The sequence below is a fragment of the Balaenoptera borealis genome (genome assembly GCF_965194805.1).
Source record: "Balaenoptera borealis genome assembly, chromosome: 8".
NCBI lineage: Eukaryota > Metazoa > Chordata > Mammalia > Artiodactyla > Balaenopteridae > Balaenoptera > Balaenoptera borealis.
In genome coordinates this window covers 108063889-108080824 of record NC_138865.1, presented here as the reverse complement: position 1 = coordinate 108080824, position 16936 = coordinate 108063889, and the positions used below count along the sequence as shown (strand labels likewise).

Genomic DNA, 16936 nt, shown 5'->3' with positions numbered 1-16936 from the left:
AACTCTTTGTATTCTTTTTAATCCATTTCTACTTTGCATTATTATTATTTTTGTAATGTACATGTTTTTATCTCCACTAATGATAGCCAACACTTCTAGAGCCCTCGTTAGATGCCAGACATGATGTGAAGTACTTTACATACATTATCTTACCTAATCCCCTATCCACCCTTTCATCAGCTGCTGATGAAGAAATTAATAGCAGATATTCTATATTGTGCCTTTAAAATGCACCATGCCTGAAGCTAGGCACCTCTCGCACATTATTTTTTCTTTTCCACACAGCAGCACTCTGGGACAGGAATTAGGATCCCTATTTTAAAGGAGAGGTAGCTAGGTTCAGAGAGGCAAAGCGACTTGTCTAAGGACGCTCAGCCTGGGTGGGGTGGTGGGGGAGAAAGAGTGAAGGAGCTGATCAAAGGTAGATGGAGAGAGCAGTATAAAACTCCCAATGTCTGCAGGGAGAACGTAACTTCTGCAAGCTGACGCCACTCATGATAACTTCATAGATGGTCGGTCCTTACCCAGAGGCAGTAACCAAAGAGAGAGAATTTACTGCCTGTCTTTTTGCATCACTGGAGGTGCCGACAGCTGTGGCACCCATCTGGGCACCTGGGGAGAGGAATGGGAGAAGGGAAGGAAGCACCTACGTACTCTTCATCAGTGTCGAATTTAGGAAAAAAATAAGAATGGCCTCTCATGCTGGGCATGGGTCAGGATTGACCCCCAATAAAAGTTGTGGATGCCTTTAGGGGCCTGAATGTATTTGGAAAATCTTCATATGATTATAATGGTTTCTAGTTAACAAAGCTTTTATTAATCAAATATTTACTGATCACATAAAGAGATGAATTTTGTGCAGATTCTACTCTCAAGGAACAAGGGAGAAGAATTAACCATCACTCCCTTTTCAGTTAAAGAAAGTAAAAGAAAAAACAAACAAAAATTTGTTTGGTCCATGGCACAAGTGCATATGAATGGCAGCTTTCTGCTCTGAACCCCGTTGTACACACTAAGACCTTGACTTTCCCTTCCACACTCTACTTCCTCTTCATTGGGTCCCCCAGCAGAGGTTTGAGCCTTCGTCTGCCCCTGACCCCTAGGGACCAGCCCTCCTTTTGAGGGAAGCAGAATTGCTGCAGGATGATTCCATACTGTAAAGAAATGCAATCTAAAACTATCAATGTATTCAGAATGTGGAATTTGTCACTCCTTGTCACTCCTGTATGAGCGAAGACAGTAATTGATCAGCGGCAAGCTTCTCTTTAAAAACACTTCACACCCTAAAAGATACTCATCATTTACATAAGAACCAGCACTTTGGAGTTTCTGAGCACTTGGTACCCTTTATCCCATTGAGCCACCCAGAAGTCTAAGGAGATGGTTCAGGAGAGAGAGACTGAGAGGTTTGGTACCTTCCCCAGCATCTCTTGGAGTCTGGGAGTTCATTGCTTCATCTGCCAGCCAAGCTGCTACTCTAATCAAATCACCCTTCAGATTTCTGTTTGCTTGACTGAAAACCCTCATTTCTCATAGGAATATTTTCCCCTGCCTTCAATCATCTCTGATGTGGGGTAGAAATGCAGCTATATTAAAGAATGATTCCATCAAATCCGGAGCAGAAGCCTAGCAAGAGATGAAGTGTTTCTGGTTGAGAGCTCCTCATTCTTCCGAGTTAGTGCCAAGTCCAAGAGGCTTCCTGTACCATAATCGAGGAGAAGAAATCTCCAAAAGAGTCCTCTGAGGTGACCAAGCTCCAGACTGTTCTGATAATTAGAGTCACCAGGTAGAACCACTGACTTCTCAGCAAGCAGCTCACGTTCAAGTTAAACAGATGGTGGGTATGTTTGGAAATAGATCTTTCCAGGATTTTCCCCGCAACCAGATCCTAAGAGCCAAGCAGACAGCTGAGTCATTATCTCATCAACTTGGCCTGCATAGACTGCCAATCTGGGGAACTCAGGATTAGGATCCAAGTCATGTCTAATAGACCAGAGGGTCAAGAAAAGTCTGGAAGATATAGGGCATCAAAGATAATGAGGTTAGCTATGTCAGGACACTTCAGACTTGGGACAGTGAGAGGGCAAGGATGTGTATTCCTACTCTGCTATGGGGATTTCACCTTTTGTTCTGTTTTGTTTGCCTGATGGATGGAGAGAAATGGCAGGTTTGCCTCAGGATCAGCTCATGAGAGCACCATGGAGATTCAGGGAGCTACCCTGTAATATTTCATCCTCTTTTGTTTTTATTGATCTATCATGATCCTGCTTCCCTCTCAAACAGATGCAGCCCAGATTTCTCCCTGACCCACTGCATTTCATTGAATAGGTTCTCCCGTGGGGTCCCAGCATTTCTAATACCCGAACAGGATCAGGTCTCAGGAACAGATTTTGTCCAAAAAAATCAGAGTAGGAAAAGCTTTTACAAATATTTGGTGTAGGCAGGGCATCCAGATCTCAGAGTTACCAGGACAAAGTTTACATCTGTGGTCCTGGTGTGATTATTATTAGCATCCCCTTTCACTCTCAGAAGTGTTCCTGTTAGAATCATAGATTTTGGGTCACTGTATTGATAGGGAAATGTGAGTGCAGAGAAGGTTAAGTGTCCTGCTCAAGTCACAGGGCGGGGTGGTAATGGAGCTGGGGTGGGGACCAGCTCTCCCTCCCAGACCAAGGCTGTCCCCTGCACCCTTCCTTAGGCATTCATTTATTTACGCATCACCTCATTCCAGAGAGGATTTGAGGCAGTCACTCCCCGACAAAGTTTAATACCTTGTCATTACCATTTACCACCTTCGAATCATAGAAGTTTAGAGCTTCCCCTCATAAAACCAACTTGGAAGTGTGGTAAGCTTGTATATCAGCAACATACATTAATTCTGACCTCTCTGGGGATTTAAAAGTTTTTCCGGAGAAGTCATTCTTTATTCTGGAGTTTTACAATGACTTTGGTCAGAAGCAATAATGCTCTTAGCTGGATTCTAGCTGTTGGAAGGTGATTCAGAGGGATCTGAAACACCAGTTAGGAGCACAAGATAAGGAATTGGAATTTTCTCAGGTAAATCCCAGCCTTACCATTTATAAGGTGTGTTCCCTGGAGCAAGTTTCATTGCCTCTCTGAGCCTTGACTTTGCTGTCTGCAAAATGGGGTGTCTAATAACAGCCGGGTTCTAGGAGTTAAATATTTTGTAAGATTATCTCTTTTAATCCTTACAACAACCCAGTGAGAGAGACACCATTAGGATCCCAAGTTTATAGACAAGCGAACCGAGGCTCAGACTGGTTAAGTAACTTGCTCAAAGTCACACAGCAAGAAGGTGGCAGAGGCGGGATTAAATCCAGGTAGTTGTGCCTAGGGCCATTGATGTCCACTCTCACCCACAGGGTTACACTGAACTGGTTACTCTGAAATGACACCAACAACAGTCATGACTAGTGTTTATTGAACACTTACTCTGCACTATGCACTATGCTAATCACTTTATATGCACTAACCTATGTAATCCTCACACTAAATCTATGAGACATCTATCTTCTAGTGTATGATAGGTACTCAATACAGAGAAATTCTTTTGATTTTGCCTACATTTTCCATTTATAGGGGGAAACTGAGGCCCAGAGTGGGCAAGTGATCTAATTTCCCAAAATCATACAGTAAGGAATCAAACCTGGGATCAGAAGCCAGTTCTTAGCTCCACCAGGGTGACACAAGGGTGACAGCTGAGAGCTGCTCTCAGTGGGAGATGGGTGGCAGAGGGGTCCCAGGAGGTGGCGTGGCCTCCCCTTCCAGCCTTCTTTGGCACCCATCACCCCTCCCAGGGGCCTCACCCCTCCCCCTCGTGCCTCTCTTTCTGGCCATTCCTGCCCTTTATAGCTCCCCAGGCAGACCACACACCTCCACATCTCCAGCCTCAGTTCACTCTGTGCTCTCAGCCTGGAGGGCCGTTTCTGGTTCTGTTCCCATGGGGAACTCTTGTTCTTCCTTCCAGAGTCAACATATCTGCACAACCTCTTCTGACTCATTGCTGCTCCTGCCTTCCCACCCCAGGCAGAATGAATACCTCCTTTGTACAACTCTGCGGTATCAATATCCCACTTAGAGCGAAGTGGTTAAGCCGGGTGTGAGTCTGGTTCTCTCTCACTGGATGAGACATTTAACTGCTCTGTGCCTCAGTTTTCTCATCCATGTAAAGGGGACACTAGTAGTGTCTTCCTCCTTTGGTTTTATGAGGATTAAAGAAACACTCTGTTTAAAGTGCCTGGAACATAGTAAATGCACAAGAAGCTGGAGAGGCTGTTGCTAGTTTCCGTGTCCATCTCATCGACCAGGCAGTGAACTCATTCTAGGCTAGAGAATAAACCTGTTCCCCCTTTGTCCTCAGTATTTAATATTATTCCAACCTAGCACATGGAAGCTACCTGTGAAGGTGAATATGGATTTGATTTCCACCCAGAAGTGTCTGCCTCTCAACTGCTAATGGGGCTGGTACAGAATGTCTTTCCCAGGGGAACCGAATAGATGACATTCATTCATTCATATATTCATCCACTTATTCAGTACATGTTCATTGAGTGTCTACTATTTGCCTGACACTCTTCTAGGCACTGAGGATACAGTGGTGGCAAACAAGACCACTGAGGCCCTGCTCTTAAGCTTATGGTCTGTTGAGAGAAAGCAGACATAAACATCCGTATATCTGTTAGCCAAACCACCTCCAAAAGTTAATGACTTAAAATGACACCCATTTATTTAGCTCACAATTCTCTGGGTTGGCTGGGCAGTTCTGGTCTACGCATGCTCAGCTGACCTCTGCTGAGCTTGCTTATACATCTGCGACCAGCTGGCTGGTTGGTTGGCAGCTGGATGATCCAGTATGGCACCACACGTGTCTGACAATTTGCAGGATGTTCCCTGGGAGTAGAGGTGACTGCTCCAAACGTCTCTCATCCTCCAGCAGGCTAGCCCGGCTTCTAGGGATCACGTGGTCTCCAAGGCGGCAAGAAAGAGCAAGCTCCAACGTGCAGACGCTGTTTAAATCTCTGTTGCATCAAGTCTGCTGTTGTCCTTTGGCCAAAGAGAGTCTTATGGCCAAACTCAGCATCCATGTGGCAAGGGACTACCAGTGCCTTGGATACAGGGAGGGGAAGAATTTGCGTCCATTTTTGCAATCGTACTAATGACATCATCGGAGAAATTCCCTAGAATCTGTCACTTCTCTCTATTGCTACCACCACCTCCACTGGGGCCCAAGACGCCATCTTCTCTTGTCCGGCCCCCTCTTTCCTCCCCTACTTTGATCCAGCCTATTCCCTGCTCAGTGGCCAGAGTAACTTACAAACCACAAAACTTATTTGTCACCCTTCCTCTTAAAACCCTTTGGTAGCTCCCTTGTCCTGAGAATAAAAACCAAGAGCCTTACCGTGGCTGCAAGACCCTGCATGACCTTACTCTGCCTGCATCACCAGGCGCTCTCCCTTCCCAGTCATTCTCTGGCCATCCAGGAACCCTGATGTCCTGCCAGCTCTTAAAACACTGGTGCTCCCTCTGGCCCCGGGGCTTTGCTCATGCTGTTCCTTTAACCTGGAGGACTTTTCCTCCCTCCTCACCTGGCTGACCCCTATTCATCATCCTTCAGGTCCCAGAGCTAATGCCCCCTCTTCGGAAGTCTCCCTGACCCTAACTGGGTCAAGTCCTAGTTACAGGCTTTCCTAGTCCCATATACTTTTCCTCTGGAACAGATGCTCCAGATTATAATTATGAATGTGGGTGTTTATTTGGTCATGTCTATCTCCTTCACTAGACTTTAAGCTCCAGGGGTGACATAGTATCTGTTTTGCTTGTCCTGGAATCCCTGGCACCTAGCCCAGGACGCAGCACACAGTAGGTGCTCACTTAATGGCCATTTAATGACGAACACTTAGGCACCTCACACATCGACTCTCTCATCTCTTCTCGCCTCTCCTCTGTGCTTGGGTGGAATTTGTCAGCAAGAGAGCCGAGAATTTGTCCGGAATTTTAAATAACATTTGATTCCAAAATGGGGAGATTTAGCAGACAAAGCTCTTTCCTTCATCTTTTTTTTTCTTTTTTTTTAAACTAAGGCTGAGATACTGTTCACCCTCTGGGGACACTTCCACCCCCCGGCCCCCGCCCCTGCCAAATGGGCACTGTGAACTGCACTCTCGGAAATCTCGTGAAAAGGGCAGGGTATTGGAATTTGAGACAAAGGGAAGAAAAATGAGCTGGCTTGAAAAGTCTGCCGGCATCGTAATGAGCGAGATTATTCTGGGAAATGCAGGAGTCTGCTGTAAAGGCCCTGGTAAGAGGCAGTTTATAACCATCCTCGGGTCAGACACACAGCCCACGCACACACACACACAGACATGGCCACGCGGCCAGCCCGTGGTCAGATGCCTCACTCCAAGACTGGTAGGAAGTCTCAGCATGGCTGGGGCCTCCTCTGATGGGAGAAGGGGCAAGAGGGCTAATTCCTGAGTTGAGGTTACCTGGCGTCACCTGGTACCACCATATTCAAGAATTGGGCTCTAGTTTTCCTGCAGCTCAAACACTTCCAATCTCTGAGCCTACCTTGTGGGAAACAGCGGGGATCAGCTCCATGAAACCTGTGTCCACTGGACTCAGCCTGGAGACTTCGGTATGAGGTTCAGCTCTGCTGCCAACATGCTGGGTGCTCTTGGGCATGCCTTTCTTCCTGCCTCAGTTTCTTCACCTTTAATAATACTTTTATTTTTATCTTCATATTTATTGAATACTAAACTGTATGTCAGTGTTATGGACTGAATGTTTGGTGACCAAGTGTCACCAAAATTCACATGTTGAAGCTCTGACCCCCGGTGCAGCTGTATTTGGAGGTGGGGCCTCTAAGGAAGTCATTAAGGTTAAGTGAGGCGGGAAGAATGGGGTCCTGATCTGATAGGATTAGTGTCCTTATAAAAAGAGAGGGCAGAGTTCACTCTCTCCCTGCCATGTGAGGACAGAAGGGAGAAGGTGGCCATCTGCAAGCCAGGAAGAAAATTCTCACCAGGGCCCGATCCTGCTGGTGCCCTGATCTCAGACCTCCAGCTTCCAGAACCGTGGGAAATAAATTTCTGTTGCTTAAACCCGCCGGTCTGTGGTATCTTGTTCCAGCAGCCTGAGCAGACCGATCCAGCCAGGAGCAAGTGCTTTGAACTTGCTTCATCCTCACGACAACGTTAATGGTAAACATTCTTTTCATTTACAAACACAAACACTGAAGCTCAGAGAGGTTGAAATGGTTGTCCTGGGTCTCATAGCAAGTAAGTGGGAGAGTGCCAAGACTCAAACCCAGGGCTGTATGTCTCCAAAGCCATGGATTGACGGGCAGGCTGTGGGTCCTCTGGTAGGGAGTCCTGACTCATCCTCACGGCTCAGCCTCCTATCCAAATTCAAGCAGAGCAATGGGGACCTTCAGACACATGTCTGGTTCTCATTTAGACCCTGGATGGCTGCCTGGATTATTTCCACGGTCTGGAGATCATACTATCTGTGGATATTTGTCTTATCCCTGTCTTACATATAAGAAAACAGAGGCTCAGAAAAGCGAAGTGAGTTCCTTCAAGGTTTCTTAGGAGAGCCACGATTCAAAACTGTGTTGGTCTCATCCCAACACCCATCCTGTATAATCCACACACTGTGCTGTAGAATTACGTGAGGGTTGAGCTAGGGGTTGTCCAAGGTCCTCCGGGTGACATATATGAGACTGTGAGCACAATGGACTTAACAGTCTAGAACAAGGCTGGACTCTTGGAAATGATGCGGCATCTTCTAGACTCTAGACGAGGGTGAGGCAAGTGAGGCACTCACCCCAGAAGCAAAATTATGGGGACACCCAACAACTCAGTAATTAAGACAAGTCATGTTTAATTCAATATATTTTTTTAAAAAACCAAAGTTAATGCAAAAACCATCCAGATGGTTGAAGACAGAATCAGACACCATACTTGTAAAACTCATCTCCCTGCCTCCCCCGGCCCTGCCCTGCACAGGAGGAAGCCTTTTACTTTGAGGTCTGGTTGCTGATCATGGACTCCTATGGTCTGCAGTGGGAGGGGGTTCCCTGCAGCTACGACCAGAGCACAGACCTCCTGGCTGCAGAGGGCTGGTCTACGGCTGGGCATCGCATAGACCATCATTAGAGGGCAATGGCAAGGAATGAGAAAACATGGAGCTCGGAGACCAAGTGTCGCTCAATTTATACATTTTTTCCTTGGGAAAAATGGATGGATGGGCAAAGATGGCCAGCCTATGGATCTCCTTGGAACACTATGTAAGTCCCCCAGGCCATTAGGGGGAGCCGTACCCCAGTGGGTTTTTTTAACTTCTTAGGGATTTCAGTTCACCTGAGAGGGTTGTAAAAATGTTGAATTTGTTACCTAGAAAAAAAAAAAAATACCCACACTTGACACTTGTTCATGCAAACCAAATTTGCATGAAAGTTCCAGAAATTCAAGGATACCCTGGACCCCAGTAGTGAAATTCCAATAACCCCCATTGAAGGAGATTTAGTGACGTAGAAAGCACACTGTATTTGGACAGAGAAAATCAGAATTCACCAGTTATAATCCAAGCAAGCCTCCTTACTCCCTGAGCCTGTTTCCTCAGCTGGTAAATGGAGGTGTTAGCAATACACCTAGCTGGTAAAATGTTGTGAGGCTCAAACAAGTAAATGAAAGTGAAAGTGCCTTGTAAGCTCTAAAGTGTTTTCTTCCCAGTGGGCTGTCAGTTGGAATGTCATTGTTATCTCTGCTGGTCTTTGAAAACTTGGCCGGCCAGGGAATCTACTGCCCAGGGATGCAGGGGGCAGCTTCTATTCTGATGGGTAAGGGGAGCCGGGCCTGGCTGGCTCGGAGGCCCAGGGCTTGGTCCCCCTTTGCCTGTTCCTGTCCCCCTTCACCGAGCACCCAGAGCCCCTTGGTGAGCTCTTTCATGCAAACATGCACCTCTCTCTGCAGATTAGTCACAGTAGCGGATAAAGAGGGTTGAGTGACTGAGTGAGGCCACAGATGAGCTCCCATTAGTGTAGGCTGTATGTCTCTGGTGGAGGGGTTGGTAAATAGTTGGACTTATCTCTCTCCTCAGCATTTAGCTGATTTCCATAATGAGCTCCATTGAACTGCAAGGCCCCAGAGGTGTCCCCAGGCTTCTGAAATGCACTGTGTTCTGTAAATCTGATTTCTGGAGAGGTGAACACTTGTGTTAACAAAGGGAAAGAACACATCGATGCCAGGCTGTAGCATCTGGGGACACTGAGGCACCTGGAGACTAGGCTGACTCTGGTGGGGACGATGTGGCTGCGGGGCTCTGCAGGGCCCCCCCCCCCCACAGGCACAAGGTGAGAGGAGCTGAGCTGAGTGCCTGCAGGTGTTGGCCAGACAGACATCTGACAAGGTCTGACAAGCCTGGACTCTGTCAACTTCTATGCTTTTTTTCAAGGGCAATTGACATAAAGGAGACAAAGTGTCCCAATTCCTCCTGCATCAAAAACTCATGTTATAGCCAACTTAACTACAGTTAAGCAGGATAGGGCCGGCTTACAAACTAAGGGCAAAGACCATTTGTCCTAGTCATTTATCCTTCCTTCCTTCCTTCCTTTCTTCCTTCCTTCCTTCCTTTCCTTTCTTCCTTCCTTCCTTCCTTCCTTTCATCTTTCTATCATCCAACAAATAACAATTTGGGGCCTACAATGTGCCAGACATTGTGATATGTACTAAGGATAGCAGATCTGGACCCTCCTCTCATGGAATTTACAGTCTGGTGGGAGAGATGGAAATTAATAAAATCATCAAATAAACAAAGGTAAAATTGCCACTTTGAGAAGAGCTATAAAGGAGAGACATTTGATAAAATGAGAGCCTCTGATAGGAAAGAATGGCATAATTAAGGAACACTTCCATGAAGAAGAAATGCTTGAGCTTTGAGCTCTGAAAGAGATATTTAAATGGAGAAGGAAGAAGCTTCTGGGAAGAGGCACCAGCTTGAGTAAAGACCCTGTGGCTGGAGGGAGGATGGTTAGTGTATTAGTCAGATAAGGCTAGTGTTTGCTTCAGTAACAAAGAGCCCCCAAATATTAGAAGCTGAAAGTAATGAAGATTTATTTCTTACTTGTGCTACATGTCCATCATTGGTTAGCATAGGAGTTCTGTTTCAAATCATGCCCAGGCTGATGGAGCTGCCTTTATTGGGAAGTTTGCAAGTTGCTGTGAAGAAGCAGGACCAGAAATACTTGGTAAGCAGCCCTGATGACTCTACAACTGATACAATGGAAGGAAATCAGGTCATTGTGACAGAGCTGCAGGAACAAGGGGAGGTGTGATGCGAGCTGATGCTGGAGAGGCAGACAGATGTGGGATCCTGCAAATTTCACAGGCCATTGTCAGGATTTGGATTATTATACTCATAGCAATGGGCAGCTGTTGAAATTTTGTGAGCACAGAGATCATAGGAAGAGGAAACTACCAGCGTTCTCATTTTACAGATGATGATGTTGATACTGATAGTAACCAATTACTGATAGCCACCCTGCACCAGGCACTCATTACTTTCTCTGCAGTATCTGAGATATTTACTATCTTTATCCTTGTTTAACAAGGAGGAGATGGAGACCTAAAGAAGGAAAACAACTTCACTCAAAGTCACAGCTACTAAGTGGTATATGCTCTTCCCAATCCATCATCTAGTCTGAGACAAAGTCAGGCATCATTAAGGCTGCTGAGGCTGGAGGTTATTGGAGGAAGAACAGGCTTCCAGACAGAGGACAGTTAATAGCGGGCATGGGGGAATGGGAGAGGGAGGTGGCACACAGGGCGGCCATGTGCCCTGCCTGTCTTGGTAACGGCTGTATCACCAGTTCAAGTACAGTGGATGGTACCAGAAAGACACTTTATACGTATGCAAGGGAAGGATGGAAGGATGCGGGGAGAGAAGAAAGAAAGAATGGATGTTTGGATGGATAAATAGAGGTAGGCAGCATCAGGAAAGCTGATGAACAGACGGCAGCTTCCCAGTCTCAGGACTGTGTGTGTTTCATGGACAGCATCTCAGTTTTGCAGACAGGAGGTGGGAGCTGAGAAGAACAAGAGTCGGTTTGCATGTTAGGGGCGAGGGAAACCAGTCTGAACAGGCCTACGATTTGGAGTGTCTCATGTGTGCTAGGTATTTCAAAACATTATCTTGTTTAAGCTGTGAGCTAGAGGCCCAGAGGGTAAAAAAAGGCCTGCATTCACTAGGAAGACCAGGATCAGATTTTGTGTCCCGAGAGTCGCTGAATGATCAAATTTTTGCACCATTAAAAATCTAAATGCAGGAGAGAGGAAGTTTCGGCTCCATTCTCTGAGGTCATGTTCAGTGCAGTTCATGCAAATGCATCAACAAACAAAGCATTCATCAAAGAGCCGCCGCTGACATTTTTTGGAGCCTTGTATCTCTCACATCTTATTTTAGTTGCTATTGATGGGGTTATTGTTCTATAACACCCTTCCGGAATACACACTTCGACATCCTGCGTGATTTCTATCTCTGGCAGAAAAGTAACAACAAAGTGTGTCATAGGCGTGCAGTCTCTTTGTTAATCAACATGTTGCTTTAGGAGAGACGTCCTTCATGCTTCTTGCCCCGGTTTTCACTGCTGCCAGGGAAAAACTCATTCAGACTCCCTGGGCTGTTGTAAAACACAAGAAGGCTGAAAGGGAAAGGAAGAAGGTCTTGGCATTTTCTTTTCTCATTACCCACTTCACCCAGTGCACTTGTAAGTCTTGCCAAGTCTTTCCCAGCAGCACTCAGCCCAGGTCTCACGGCTTGTGGTATCCGGTGGTACCCCAGCTACCAGCATCTCCCTCATCCATAGGTTTATTTGCCTATTTATACATCCAGTCACTCAGTTATACACTTATTAAGTGCCTAGTACGTATCAAGCCCACTGAGAGTGCCGGGTTCCCCTTTACAAATTCCTTCTGTGTTCTGTGTGCAGAGTCATCTTTTTAAACATGCTTTCCATTATGGCTTTGCTGAGCTCAGGACCTGCAGTGGCTCCTTTCTGCTCGCTGGCGTTCGGGCGCCCCTGCAATTCTATCCCCCATGCCTGCAATCCTGTCTTCCGCTTAGGCTGCTCTCCACTTTTGTGCCTGCCTTGCCCTTCCCGTCTCTGCGTCTTTACTCATGAGACTACTCTCTGTCCAGTTCACCATTTAAATCCGACCAGGCCTTTGACACCTGAGTCCATTCTTCGTTTTCTTCATAAAACTCTTTCTACCCATCAGACCCGCTTTCCTTCCTGTGACCCCTGATGGCAATGATTTTTGCTTATCACCAGAGATTCAGTTACTTTCTCCTGGAGTGTTAGTCTGATTTATGAACTAGAGGGAAGCACAGTGAGGTGGCAAACTAGACTCTATACTTTTTTTTTATTTCATTCATTCGTGGTATAGTGGAAAGAACTCTGCTTTCAGAGCTTGAGAATGTGGGTAGTATTTGGCTTTTTAAAATTTACTAGCTGGGGAAAACTGGGTAAGTTCTCAGAGTCTGGTTTCTTCTTCTGGAAAACCAAAATAGTAATACTCATCTCAAAGCCTGTGAGACAGCCCATGAGTTGGTTAAAAGAATCTGGAACATAGTAGGTGTTTATTTCGTGTCAGCTACTCTGGAATACATCTTTACTACGAGTGTTTACTATGTGCCAGGTTCCGTGTGGCGTCGGCTTCCAATCTTGCCCTCAGGAAACCTACAGTCACCTGGGGACGATGACATAGGCAAAGAGAAGATTAAATGAGATGTTGAATGGAAAATGCTTAGCACAGTACATGTAGCCATTGAGGACTCAGTCAGTGGCATTATGATCTACTGATGTGCATTTATTCCTGTGTATCGTTGAACATAAAGCATGTGTGAGAAAGTATGGCTTGGTGATGAGTCATAAATGGTTGCTTTTTAATCATATCATGGTACTGAGTTGGAGCTGATTTTGAAATGTAAAGTCTGTTATTGCATATTTGTAGCTTTGTGCTGTTAATGGACAGAAATGGTGTGGGTGAGAGAATAGGTTGCTGAATAAAAATACAATGCCTCCTAGGAGCAGGGTTTAGATGACAAAGGAATTGAGGGTTACTGACAGGAAGTGCCTGTGGGAATGAGGGAGCTGGCACCTTGTGCCCTAAGACTGTGTTTGTGGAGAGTTTTTCTCTCTGGGGCATCTTCCAATCAGAATGGGCTTCCAGAGGCAAAGCATTTGAGTGTTCCATAGAATGGGCACCAGAGTCCCGGGTGAAGCCATGCGGTTCCCAGTGACCCACAACTACCCACTGATCACCAGGAGACAACTGAAGCAGTAGACGGACCCAGCTGAGTAATCTTCACTTCTGTGAATTTCAATTTCTCATCTGTAGCGTTGGGGCAAACTCATCCACCCAAATTGTTACAAAATTCAAAGAAAGCTGAGTAAGTGAAATCGTTTTGTAGACTATTGAGATTATGGATAAGCTAGCTGTTATTAGTTTTTAAAAAGGGATGGGGGGAAATAGTTGAAATCATATATCTGATAAGAATTTAATGTTCGGAATATATAAAGAACTCCTCAAACTCAACAACAAAAAGACAAAAGAAAGTTTTAAAGAGGCAAAGAACTTGAACAGACATTTCTCTACAGAAGCTATACAAGTGGCCAATAAGGACATAAAAAGATGCTTAACTTCATTAGTCATTGGGGAAATGCAAATCAAAACCACAATGAGGCATCACTTTTTATCTACTCAGATGGCTATAATGAACAAACAAATAAACAAACAAACAAAACCCCAGAAAATAACAAGTGTTGGTGAGGATGTGGAGAAATCGGAACACTTACACTTTGCTGGTGAGAATGTAAATGGTGCAACCACTGTGGAAAACGGTTTGGCAGTTCCTTAAAAAACTACACAGAGAATTACCATATGATCCAGCAATTCCACTCCTAGGTATACACTCAAGAGAAGTGAAAACATATGTTCACACCAAAACCTGTACACTAATATCCACAGCAGCATTATTCATAATAGCCAAAACAAGGAAACAACCCAAATGTCCAAGAAAGGGTCAATGAATAAACAAAATATGGTCTACACATGTACTATTATTCAGCTGTAACTAGGAATAAAATCTGATAATTGCTACAACATGTATGAACCTTGAAAACATTATGCTAAGTGAAAGAAGCCAGATAGAAAATGACGAATACTGTCTGATTTCACTTACATGAAATATCCAATATCTACACACAGTAAACACTCAATAAATGGCAATTATCATTATCATGATCCTCACTATTACTATGTAAAATAATTTACAGCGATCATCCTAGACTAATAACCATTGAAGTAGGCAGAGCAGATATTAATGATTAGTGAAATGGGAAATTATTGAATTTTAAAGATTAATCAGGACCTGTTATGTTCAAGACAGGAGGAGACACTGTAAAGTTTAAAAAAGGAGTGATCCTGCCCGGGGCTGGAGGGAAGAGGAACGAAGAGTGACTGCTTAATGGGTACGGGTTTCCTTCTGGGGTGATGAAAAAGTTCTGCAACTAGATGGTAGTGATGGTCGCACAACATCCTGATTAACGCCACTGAACTGCACACTTTAAAATGGTTAAAATATTAAATTTTCTGTTAAATTTAATTTAAAATATTAAATTTCCTGTTTTGCCACAGTTAACAACACCAATAACGGATCAGGCAGGTTCCATGTTCTCAAGGAGCTCACAAAGGCAGAGGAAGCAGTTTGGATGTCATATAAGCAATCCACACCAAGGCTGTGAGATTTCAGAAGAGGGAAGGACCATTAGTTCCACATTGTGTCTGAAGGCAAGAGGCCCAAGACTCTGAATAACCTGCCAGGACTGACAGCAGGTGAGGGAAGGGACTGGGGCTGGGACCAGCATCTCTTAGACTCAGGCTGCTCCTCTTGCCCATGTGACAGCTAGTTCTAAGAGATGAGCAACTCCACAAGGAAAAATGCAAGCCTGCCTGCTCCCCCGGCTCTGCCGTGGTCCCCGATTTGCAGGGTAATGGAATTGATGGTGTGTATGTGCCTGGAGAGGGAGGTGGTGATGGGTTGCTTGGGTGCAATTGTATATTTTAAAGTTTGTGGAAAGTATACCATGAGCTTTTCTCCCCACCCTCATTTAATATTCCACAAACACTCACCACATAAACAACATGTCTCTTCTCAACCCTTATTATCATTCCCAGAACCACTTGCAGGCTTTCAGAAACCCATTATTATAATTATAATCAAGAATCTTAGGACAGAGCCATTTGTGCCAAAAATACATTTACACTTGGAATTGTTTGCCGAGGAATGAGAGCGAGAGATTTCATTTTACAGCTCTGGAAACTACTGGCAGGAACTCCTACGCCATTCAATTTTTTTTCCTCCATTTAATGTCTTAATTTAAATTTTTGTTGTCAAATTCCTAATATTTGCTTTTGTCTCTTTGTTTTTTTGTTTTGTTTTGTTTTTTTAACCCCCCTTGGGTCTTAATTTTCCAAGGCCTAAAGAACGCACTTGCTATCTTCATCCTCTCGACTTTACAATAAGGGACAGCCACAGGCAAAGGCAAAAGGGGCTGATTTCAAAAGTATCAGTGGGGTCTCCCAGAACCCCATCACCCAACAGAAATAACTGCCTACACCCCTGATTCTTTTATAGTAGAACAAAGGCTTTCATTCCATAATTAGAGATAAATCGATGTAGAATTACTTTAATTTGATTCCCATTTATCTAGGTTTTTTTTTTTTGGTCTGTAGGCATATATAGATGAATCAAACATAGCTCTTGTCCTCAAAAAGAACATGGTTCATTATGGGACACAGACTGTGAATAAATATTCGTGACGGGAGGTAGGCTATAATGAGAACCGCAGAAAATGGAAAAAACAAAGCAAAACAAACAAAAAAATCACGTGTTGTGGAATGAGAGGACAGGATGAGTTCTGAGTCTAGATTTGATGGAAAAGAGAACAAAGAAGAGGGCTCTTTTATTATTATGTGTCAACGCGTTGTTACTACTTGGTCGGATCTAACATCAGATCGTGGCCTTATATTTACCAACAGTGTCACTGCAGGTGAGCTAGATAACCTCTCAGAGTCTCAGTTTTCCCACTTGCAAAATGGGGGACATAATAATATCTACCTCATAGTTATAAATATTGAGAGGTATAGTTATAATTTGCCTAAAGTCTCACCAATTCCACAGCCAGTGGGAGTCCAAAGGTCTTCCGGGTGTGGAGGTCAGTTTCTCCAGGAAGCAGATTCTGAGACAGAGTTTAGCGTGTGGGATGTTTGTTGGGACATCCTATAAGGCCAGGGAAGGAAGAAGGACCGGGCAGAGAGAGAGACTGAGCTATGGAGCAGCCCCAGTGGCAGCCTCAGCTGAGCCCTGGCCAGTTCTGCAGCTAAAAGAGCTCTCAGAGTTGTCCCACCTGGACCCAGACAGTTTGGCCTTTATACTCCTGACTCAATCAGTCCTCAGATGTTAGCCTCCCAGGCAGGGCGTGGCCTTGGACCAGTGGACTCCACAGCTGGGACTGTCCCTGCAGGGGCTGTCCCAGCAGCTGAGGCAATAAGTCCTTCCCTGAAGGCACATCCAGGCCATGCATCTCCAAACCCATCACACTGGCGGACCAGCAAACTTACTTACTTTCATAATGTGAGACTCGCTTTTTAGTCTTACTTCCAAAAGTACACTTATTTTCCTAGGACCTCTCTGATTCCCGAGCTCCTGGTTTCATATTGGGGTTGCCTCTTCGCAGGATTCCCTGAGAAATACGCATTCATAAAGCATGCAGTAAGGTCAATAGATTTTACGGATGGCCTGGAAGTCTACTGGAAGGGTCACACTACACAACATGGGCTTTTACCACCTACTG

The 16936-nt window shown here is 45.0% G+C and overlaps 1 long non-coding RNA gene across 2 annotated transcripts in view; it reads right to left on the bottom strand.

Moving 5' to 3' along the window:
• LOC309633439 overlaps positions 1 to 16936 on the bottom strand; it is a 147611-nt gene that overhangs the window by 18338 nt on the left and 112337 nt on the right. The window contains exon 5 of one of the 2 annotated variants that reach the window (XR_014247519.1): positions 424 to 16362. The exons of the other annotated variant lie outside the window; for it this stretch is intronic. This is a non-coding gene — a long non-coding RNA (uncharacterized lncRNA). Of the gene's footprint in view, positions 1 to 423; positions 16363 to 16936 lie in introns of those variants that run through there. 2 annotated transcript variants of the gene reach the window in all.